Genomic DNA, 11,317 nt, shown 5'->3' with positions numbered 1-11,317 from the left:
TTTTTTCTCTATAGCAATTATAAAGAAAAGTGGGATCAGATGGTTTCTGTGCAATCTCTCTTGATCTAGTAGTCATGTCTGTTTAATGTTATATAGCTGCTTCACAATAAAATTGCCTTTTGGTGAGCCAAAGCAGAAGGTAATGTTTAGTTTTCAAAAATTATGTGACTTACATGTTGTAAATTACAAATGGAGTCATGCTGCTCACTATTCTCTGAAAACACTAACTGAGCAGTTCTTAACTTTTTTAATGCATTTTTTCTTCTTTAACTGCAGAGAACTTAATATGTACACATTTCTCTTTCAGGAAGCTTTCTAAATGCCAATAAAGAAAACATAGTAAGACCATTTATTTCTGCATGCTGTAAATCAGTTCCATTTATACACTAAGGTATGAATATGAAGAGGGAAATCTAATACCAGGCAGAGGTACTGAAGAATTTCAGAGTTCCTCATTAAGCTCCTTGATGGAGAAGAAAATCCACGGCAGAGATACAAAAGGCTTCAGTCCTTAAGTAGGAGGTGGGCTCTGTTGAGCTGTGGAGAAAATCCTCATGGCTTAGACGTTTTTGTTCTAAGGCTGCTTCCACAGGTACATTGGTGAGGTTTGATGCTTTGTTAGAGATCAGCTGGGCTCTGTGTTCCAGGCTGTACTTTTGTGCAGAAAAGTGTAGGAAAACTTCATTACTTTGTTTTGTTCTTCCTTCTTTGAATGTTTTGCAGACCATTACAGACATTCAAGCTTTGTTTTCATTGTATGATTAGTATATGTATTTTTTCCTCTAATTTTTCTTCTGTGTTTACTTAGTTCTTGATAACTGTTCCATATATAGTTTCCTTACCAATTTCCCACATGTACATACATGACTCATGTAGTCTGTCCTGTTAATTGTGTGGGTCTTTTACACAGCAGCATGAGGAAAAAATCTCTGGAATTTATGAACAAGGTGCAGCAGTTGAAGTTTTTCATTCTTTCATTTAATATAATTGTTTTCTATGGCTTTTGCAAGGAAAGCAAGGTGTCTGGACCTCCTTATTTTGGTCTAACAAGCTGTCAGTTATCTTTAGTGGTAAGGTAAGAGCTCTCTAGTAACAGATTCATTTTGTAAGCTTGATGTAAGGGGGGAAAATGAAGGTTAGAGTTTTCAGTTCTTCTCTTTAGACTTTCTAATTTGCTTATCCTGCATTCCATGCAAAGAGAAAGAAATAACTGGTTGATCTTTCTGATTGCCACCATAAAGGAATGCATGGTGTGGGTTTGAGAGTTTATGGGGAGAGGGAATGTTGGGGATTTTTTTGTTTTGGCTCTTTTTACTTAAACTTTCCTGGATTATACCAGCTAGTCACAGCAATATAATTTTACACATTATAGTGATCAGTGTGGAAAGAACTGGGGTTTTTTACCAAATGCCAGTCACCTGCATTTTATTATTGCTTCTTTTTGTCATTCTTGACCATTTTGCTTAAGGAGTTACAGTAAGGCAGGTGATGTGGACTACATATAGGAGTGACTGATGGCTAAAGCCGAAGAGACAGAAGGGAAGATACTTGCCTTGTAAGTATTTTACATTAGCACATACCTCTTGAAAGCTTTGCAGTTAGTTAATGTCATCTTATTGCTTGTGTTGATACACTACAGGGTTTTTTGTATTTTCACAGAATCATGAAATGCCCTAAATTGGAAGGGACCCTCAAGATCATCCAGTTCCAACTCCCCTGTCACAGACAGGGACGCCTTTCACTCTATACCTCTTTCAATCTCTAGTCTGTGGGAAAAGTGAAAAAATACTTGAGTTGTGGTCAACTATTATTAGAGGATTTTACCAGTTATTGATAGAAGACAGTTTAGAAGCACTGTGACATGTAGCATTACAACAAGCACTGACAGACTACAGACCAATGGAATCAGGGAAACAAATTACTTACACCTTTTTTTTGTGTTAACAAAATGAGCTCACCCTTGTACCAACAACCTAGAATGTTCTATGTCCCTTAGTGTAAAGAACATCTAACTCTTCAGAGAACTGCCTGGATACTGTTTGAATATCAGCCAGTATCACAAAGGTAAAGGGAATCTTGGCAGTAAATTGTGGTTAACCCCAGGGTTTTATTTTTGACATCAGATACTGCCTGCATTTTCCTCCAGTGAATTTCCAGATGGTCATTCAAGGTGGATTGAATTGCAGCATGATCAGATGTGGGAGTACAGACTAAGGGGGTTTTACAGATTTGAGGCAGCTAGGAACTATTTATTTCACATGACTTATGAAATAGTAGCTATTAGCCAGCACTATAGTACAGCCCCTTAGTAGGTAATGTTTGTTGATGGAATAGCCCAAGGGGTTAGCAGAAAGAAGTGTGTAACACACACCAAGTGGTGCATATTTGTTAATTTGGCAGCTTTCTGCCAAGGCTTTTCTACCATGGGAACAAAGATGGTTGATTCTGAGTTAATAAAAACTGACCAGTGGCATCTCCTGACTCCCTAGAATGAGAAGCACTGTTAAATACAGTCCTCTGAGAAGAGAAAGCCCAAGAGTTATAACACTTCAAATCTGACTTGTTTGGAGTAGGGAGCTAAGGCTATTCTAAGGTTTTGAAAAGGATTTTGACCTTTTCAAGGCTGTTGAGAAAGACAGAAGCCCACATTAAGTTTGGCAGAGGCAGCTGGATTATTAGAACTAAATAAAGCTACTCTCATTTGTACAACTTAGGTAGCCTGGATCCATGAATTTCCTGAACTGTTAATGTAGTATTACCAACAAAAATATATTTAGCTTAGGCAACAAAGTGTCAACTGGATGTAAATAGAGCAAAGTAAGAGGTAGTAGCACTTTTGAGTAAATCAGGGGTAAGAAGTTGGTTAAGAACATTGGTTTCTAAATGGGAACAAGTACAAGAGATAAAAGCTGCAAACATTATTTTACAGATCCATTAGGTTGGAAAAGACTTGTGCGATAATTGAGTTCATCATCAAGCTTTGACCAAAACTTACTTTGTCAGCTAGATCATGGCACAGTGACATTGCTTGACAATTCTTTCTGTGAAGAAATTTTGTCCTGATGTCCAATCTGAGCTTCTCCTGGGGCAGCTTGAGGCTGCTGTCCTCTCATCTGCTTGCCTGGAAGAAGAGACCTGGCTACAACCTCCTTTCAGGTAGTTATAGAGACTGATAAGGTCACTTTCTCAGGAGAATTGATACCATGAGAGTAATTCCGGACACTATTTGGGTGCAGGTGTCCAAGAAGCTACATAGAGAAAAGGAAATAAGGGATTCATGTTTCAGCTAGTCATAGAGAAAGCCAACCACAGATTGTAAAATTAACCTTTGTATAAAATTGTTTCCTTATCTCCTGCAGTACTTTATTGTTATAAGGTGTTTAAGTATTTGAGTGATGCTTTTGTTTGTAATAAAAGGGTGTTTTCAGAACTACAAGCAAATTACTGAGTTGATTCTGGTTCACTTGTATTGGTTTACATGCTGTAGCATGGATACAACACTAAATTGTAGCAGGAGTAAAACTATAGTAGAGAAAGTGGTTTGAATGATAGACTGGAACATTGAAAAACAGTAATTAAAACTGAACCTTTTTCTGGAAATGGATTTGGAAAATATTTAGACTGCACTTTGCTCTATGCTTAAGTAGTTGGTGCCAATAAAAATGAAGGTTAACAGAACCCTGCCTTATTTTTGACAATAAGAGCAGTAACATGTAACAGTTTTCAGCTAACTTAGAGAATGCTTATTATAAAACTACAAAAATTTGAGGAGTACAGGATTCTAATGAAAATTAATGAGTCATAACTAGGATTGCCAGATTTCTCTGGCCCCAAGTGCAGACTGAATAGCATGTTGTCTGCAGAGTGCTCTGGATGAAGGACCTGCAGAGTGCCACTGCAGGCAGAGGGGTTGCAGGTGGTATCTCTATCCTTACTGGGCTATGAACAGAGCAGCAACTCTGGTGTGCTTCCCAGAACCTGCCAAATAGGCAGGGCTGGAGATTCAGGGAGCCTGCTGCACTCGGGCTCTGATGTTCTCCTGAACTGAATTAGTGGCTCCAACTGCCTTGTACAGGTACTTAAATAGCCTGATGCTTTGCTGGCAGCCTGAAGCCTTCACTGCCCTGGCCAAATGGGACTAGGTGATCTAGTTCATGAAAGGAAAGATTCTCACTAGAAACTCAAATGGAGTTGGCTAGAGCCTGTTTCAATTGCACAGAGCTAGAGTAAATGCAAAAATAAACCTCTCTACCCTGGAGCAGAGCTATTTTTCTGAGATATGTAGTTTTTAAGGATAGTCTCCAAGAAAATCTATGCCTAAAAGATCACAGAATCATTAAGGTTGGAAAACACCCTTAAGACCATCGAGTCCAAACTTTAATAGATCATTGCATCAATCAGACCATGGCACTAAGTGACACATCCAGTCATTTTTTGAACACCTTCAGGGATGGTGACTCCAACATCTCCCTGGACAGTCCATGCCAATGCTTATCAACCCTTTCCATGATGAAATTCTTCCTGAATTTCACTGTCTCCCGTGCTGTGCTACTGATTTCCAGATGTTTTGGGTTTACTGTTCTGTATTTTATCAACCATTATATATAAACTCATGAAATACAGGCTTCTATTTGGTACTTTCTCTTCTTCTAGCACCAAGGAAATTTTGTGAGAGATTGTACTTAAGATGAACAATTCAGCTGTTGCAAATGGTCATATTTAATTCAGTTGACAACACTTAATTTCTAAATGTTAAATGAGTTCTGATGAATGGTTTTTCTTCATTTTCTTGATTTGTTCTACAACCTCTCCTGCTGACATTTCAATTTAGACATATCCTCCAAAACTGGATTTGTTTGTTTTTACTTCTTTTTTCTTTTTTTTCTTTTTTTTTTTTTTTTTTTCTTTAATTCCACTATGGTAATATCTTGAAGTTTCTCTAGCAAATGCAGATGATGAAGAAATACTTCACCTTCTACAGTGATTTTATCTTTTCTAAGCACTATTTTTATACCTTGTTCATCTGTTGGCTTTTCAGACTGTTTGGCAGTTTTCCTGGTCTTGGTGTGTCTGAAAAAGAATTTATTATTAGCTTTTATGCTTCTTATGATTTGTTTCTCAAACCTTCTTGGCCTGACTTTCTGTTTTTCACATTTAACCTGTCAGAGTTTTTGTTCTTTTCTATTTTCTTTATCTGGCACAACTTCAACTCCTTGAATTTTGTTATGGAACTGTGGACAAAATGGGGACTGATTGATTTATCAGGCTATGGCTGTGTGCTCTGTTTGCAGTACAAGTGCCTCTGTAGGAAGATGGGTCCAGTTCCACTGACTTCTGCCATGGCTGCTTGAGGTTCTGGTACCCCACAATTCTTGAACGGATGGGAGCCCTGGGCATGGCCAGGCTGCTTCTGAGTGGGGAATTCCTGGTACTATTCTGCTGCTTCTGCTGTGGCAACTACTGCAACTCAGGGCAAAGGCCAGCATATTAAAAAACAAACAAACAAAACCCTCCTTTTTGGAAACTGCATCCTGTTGCAAGACTTTGTAAACTCTGCATCACATACAGCACAACTAGGAAATGGGAGTACATCCCTGCTCAGTGGAATTTCTATATTCAGCATGCTAAATTCCTGCCTTACAACAGCACTTGTTGCTGCAGAGCAGTGGATAATGGGTCTGAAAACAGACAACACACATCATGTTTACCACTCAGTTTCATAGCCAGCATAGTTAGGTCACAAAAGTAAACAGGTAATTTGTGAAATGGTGTAATCCCTGCTGTGGGAATAAGTAAATTAAGTGTAGTAGTTCTTTAAATAGAAGAAAAGTTTATAAATGTCTTCTGGGATTAGGAAGGCAGTTGAGGAAGTACAAAACAGTTAAAATAGTTTATTTATCTCCTTATAGAAAACTTTCTGCCACTCCTAAATTTGACTAACATATAACCCCAAAAATCTTAAGATGTGGAAAAGACCCAAAAATGTGCTAAGTGTCTTACTGGAAAAAGAAGCCAGGAGTTTTTGCTTATGTTGTGTTCATTCACCTGTGAGAGTGAAGCATGTTTTAAGAGACTGTTTTCCACCACTTGGAAGAAGAGAAGCTCTGGAAGAGAAGGTTGATGTCAAATATTTTCTACTCTGGATTCATCACCAGGGTTCTGGCAGGTGCCCTTAAAAAAACAGTGCACATACTTGTGAACATTCAAACACCCCTGTTGAGAGATGGCATTTCCACAGACTTGTTTGGGTTTATTCAGAAGCTGAAGTGTTTTAATGGAAAATGCAGAATATGCTCAATGTTATAGTGGCTGATCTTTTGCTCAGGATAAAAACAAAGTGAATTGCCAAAGCAGAATAAAAAGGAGAAAGGATTCCCAACTAAATGTGAAAAAACCCCCAAAACAAAAAACACAAAGACCAAAACAAAACCAGCACCAACTACAAAGCCCACCTAAAATTTAAGTTCCATGTGGTGGAATTAAACTACCTGGGACCTGAAGAAACACAGGTGAAGCTGATGTTTCAGTGGCACTGATGCCCAGCAGCCAGGGAAAGCTGCCAGATTAACCAGTAAAGGTGAACCACTGTCTCCAGTGAGCTGTTTTAAGGTGCTGCCCATTCCTACTGTGCCAGATGTGCCCAGTGTGGTGCTTGTGTAAGTATAGGGCTTGGGAAATATCAAAAGACACAGCAGTCTTGAGGCATTTTAGCATGAAATAAATCAGTCCTGAATATTTCTAAGGAAGGTTTTACTACATACTTCTAAGTGTCTGGTCGTAATTGGAGCCCAATGGTTTATGTATCCCAGGCACTTGCAAAGACTGAATGTTGGCTTGCTCCAACTGTGAAACAGACTTTAGTCTTGGTCCAGAAGTATTAGGAGTTTTAGTTCTTTATTTATGGAAGGTCATTATTAGCTGAAATGGGCCATAAAGAATTTATGCTTGCTATTAAAAGTGGCTGGTAAACATTCTGTGACAAGATTAAAGAGCATTGTTTTCAACCACATTGTCTAGACCATTTGAAAAATGCAGAGAAGGCTACAGCCCAGTTTATGCACATGTCAATCTTATAAAATAAACAAAAACAAACTAAAATATCTGTCTAGTTTCAGGCAAAATGTAAACTGCAGTTACCAGAGCTATTCTCAGATTCAACAAAAAAAACAAAATGTAAAATATGAACAGTGGGCTGGGGCACCTTGTTCTTGGATACTCTGAGCAACCAAGAGGAAAATGGGAGTACATCTTTTGTCTTTAGGTACAGGATGATGTTCCATGCACTTTTTGCAGGAACATATTTTAAAAGTACTAATGTCAGTCCTCTAAGGATTGAAAACTCAAGAAGAATGTTGCAGGCTGTTCCAAACTGTTGCTACTAATAATTATTGCGCTCTGCTGAGAGTTGTCATGTACACCAAACATGCTGGGAAGGGCTCTGTTTTTTTCCTGAGAAAGTTACAGTAATAATTCAGTTTGCTTGTTTACCTTACTTTTATTGGGCTAAAGAAGCCCTGAACAATACTGAAGAATTCTTCCAAGAATATTACTCTCTTTTGCCTCGGGCATCTTCTTAGACTGTCCTAGAAAGTACTACAGCTAAACAGGTGATCATGAACATCAAACCTGATCTCACTAAAGGAAATATTCCTGAAATGGTTCTGTCTTGCAGTTCACTGTTTTAAACTGTTTGGGTTTTGGTATGTACCTGCAAGATCTTAATACTCTTTATCTAAAGGAACTTATCTAAAGTACCACTAATTGTACCACACTGAGGCAGCTGAGCCCCAAGAGATGGCAGCACAACAGGAACTATTACATTTTCTCCTTCCTAAAAATTGTACTGTGAGCTGCAGATCAACACACCACAACATCTCAGGGACCCTACATTCCCAGAACATTTTAATTAGCACTGCTGATGTCTTTACAATTACATACTAGGTTAATTTTCACTGTTAATTCTAGCTTGTGTTATGTTTGGCTAGGAAAAGAAAATATATGTAGGACTGTGCTTTTGAGCTTCTGGCCTGAGCCATCTGGAACATGTTATTGCATCATTCATGTTATGAGATAGCAATTATAATTCAGACAGTGAACAAAGTAGATAATCTAAGGTAGTCTTTGAAAAATTATAGGGATCTCTTTCCAAACACCAGGAGTTTGCAACTGAGATTCTTTCCTGAGAGCTGGAAGAAATGAGCCCTACTCTTTCTCAGGTGGAATTAGGGTTTGATTTCCAGTATGCTTGGTGCTATTCATGTGGCAGTAGGGTGAGCTGTGTGTATGTCAAATCACTGTAACATCAACATGTGACATTATCAAAAGCTTCCTTACTTGGCAGTCTCCAAGAACACTTAGATCAATCTCCACAGTCAGGCAAAAGCTCAACTTGTGAATCTCATGGAGCTTGGATACTGTCAAAACACAGTTGCTATTGCAAGTGCCCAGCAGTTTTGCTCTGAGAGTTTTACCATTTTTGCTGGTAAAAACTGTTGGTTCCATAAGATTTGGTAGGAGCAAAATGAATGCTTCTAGCAGCTAAAGCTTGGGAATGTATGGCCTAAAGTGTTAGTTATTGGAAAATTCCTTTAATGAATTTAGGCCTGTGTGGCATGGTAAAAGATGTCTGTGGCTTGGCATGTAAAATGACTTTGGGCTCACAGACCTACTACCATACAGACTTGTATGGTTTGATTCCTCTCACAGTTTAAAAATTTTCTTGAAAATGTTCAGAATGAGAGAACTCTTAAAAATGACAAGAACATCTAAGAAGTTTGTTTGACAGATGTAGTTCAGGAGAACTGTAAGAAAATTAGAGTTTAAAAAGGAGATGAAATGTGAAACAGAGGATAAGGACTTGTTTTTGTAAGGAAGATTTTCTGTTCAGGGTGCTGAAGGTAATTAACTATTCTTGAGTTCCCTGACCTATTTACAGCTTTTGTCTTAGCATTTAGAATCTGTGAGATTATGTTCTCCAGTGCTGAGGATTCCTGTTCATCCAATGCTGTGCTTTATCTGCAGGAGCATGATTCAACTCATACGTGCAGCTCTTATCCAGAGAGAGTAAAGTTAAACAACACAGTTTATGTCTCTCTAATTATATATTGCACAATTTTCAAAATCCAAATCTTAATTGGAGATATAGTTTCAACCCTAGCTATGCACAAAGCAAACTTTGAGTACATAGTTGTTTAACAGAGCCCCATTTTATACTGGGTGACAGTTCTGCACCTCCTCATGAAGACAAAGCAGTCTCAAGCTAATCCAAATAAAGTAATGGATTTTATAACACAGAGGGATATTTGAGACCATTGAAGTGAGAGCACTACTACATAGGAAATTTAGCCACCATCTTAAGCATAAATGAAGCAAGCTGAAGGTGTTAGCACAGGGTGTTGAAAGATGCATTGAATTGTCCGTTTTTATAGGGTGAACAAAAGGGGGTTTATGCACCGCAAAGTCCTTCCTTTTTGCAGCCCTTCATACCAAACTGAATTGTGAAAAGGCTGTGGCTGCATCTCATTTTTTCATGACTGATGGTAGTTACAGAAAGGTACTGCAGAAATTCCACTTAGCCACAACATCAAATCCTTTTATTTTGGAAAAAAACCAGTCACCATGCTGTAAACTAGCCCAGGTTGTGGTTTGGTACACTTTTTATACTCTGGTTTTTATCCACTCCAGCTGTCAGATGGAGACAGGAAAAACCCAAACATTTGTACAGTATTTCTTCTTAAGGGAGCCCCTTAGGTGATGAGATCTGGATTCACCTCCTGTCTCCAGGGCTGGAGCACCTCTGCCAGTTGGCTGATGGATCATAACTCTGAGGCAATTATTTGGGAGCAGACTGGTGTTGCACTCATACAGTGGTTCTGGCATGCGTGCAATGATTTTACCATGTGATTGCAGAAAAAATTCAGTGGATTAGCAAGTGAAGTATCATCAGATGAAGCAAGCTCTCCATCCACACAGCTGGATTCGCAGAGCATTTGCTTTCCTGTAAAGCTGTTTCTCATTGTTTCAGTAGATTTTCACATTTCTAACATACAGTAAGCACTGCTGCTCTTAGATCTGTTATCTCTCTCCAGGTTATTGAGTGTATTGAGAAACTGGTTGTATGGTGCAGTGAGAATACTCACTGTTAAACATTTGCCACAATGAAAATATTCCTGGTATTTGCTTTCTATCCTCTCTTGCCTGTTTTCTGACCCATGACAAAACTCCTTCACAGCATGTCCAGCGGCTTCTTCAGAAGTCCCTTGTGTGAGTTTTGTTAGGCTTTTGGGAACTTTATTTTAAGTAGATTGGTTCTTGTTTATCTGCAAATGTATAGACACTGTTTGAATTATTCCAGGTGAGTGTTTAATTTTCTATGCAGTACAAGTGATGCAAGCAAGTCACTGAGATACAAACTGCCAGAAATGGCCCAGAGCTTCTGGTGCTGTCATTTTTGAAAGGTAATTTGGACAATTATAGCCAGTTAACAAAATACAGAGCTCTTGAACTTCCCATTGGCTCCAATACAACTTGTGGGGGCTCAAGACCCCTAAAGCAGCTCAGTTTTTTTATTTCAAGTTGGAGGTCAGTGCTTAGAGGCTGATTTTATTACTATCTATTATGACAACTGTGCTTCTGTTTCTCAATCTGTTACACAGAGATGCATGATAATAATTTCAGGTTCTTTAGAAAGAAAGGATTTTCTCAAATGGGACACTCAACAGTAATTCAAACTAATTGTTTAATGTCCATGTCAGTGTTTAATTTCAGTGTTCATCTTTGGATCTACTATAATCTTTGCTGCATCTGATTGCTTACCTTTCACATCCCATAAATGTTCTGCTTGACCTACTAAAGCCCTGCCCGTGGCAAAGTTGCAAAACACCTGAAAAAGTAATTTATTTCCTTCCTCTTCAGTCATAACTGGAGATCTGCAAGTTATGCTTTTCGTGAAGAAATAATTCATGTCATAAACTGCTCCCTTAAGCATGGGGTCAGTTTAAGAAGGGCCAGTGTTTGCAGACAGGCCATTTGTTTTCCTTTGAATGTTTAATTTGTTTATTCCTGTTTTCAAATAATCCCCAAGCAATATAGTTCCTGTAGCTGTGATCGTCATGAATCCACGTTATTCACCTCCCAGAGGGTCAGACCTTTCATCAGTATGCCATTGGCACAGAGCAGCGAGTGTTGCATATTCATTGTCCAGGACACCAGCTAGAGGGCCTCCAAAAAAGCCTGGCCTTTTTTTTTTGTTCTCAGAGCAAGGAAAACAATCCCTTCCCTTCTCCAGTCCCTTGATAAGGGTTTCTGTCCAATAACG

The sequence above is a fragment of the Erithacus rubecula genome (genome assembly GCF_903797595.1).
Source record: "Erithacus rubecula genome assembly, chromosome: 6".
Lineage (NCBI taxonomy): Eukaryota > Metazoa > Chordata > Aves > Passeriformes > Muscicapidae > Erithacus > Erithacus rubecula.
The sequence above is the reverse complement of the archived record's forward strand: the minus strand, read 5'-3'. Positions refer to the sequence as shown.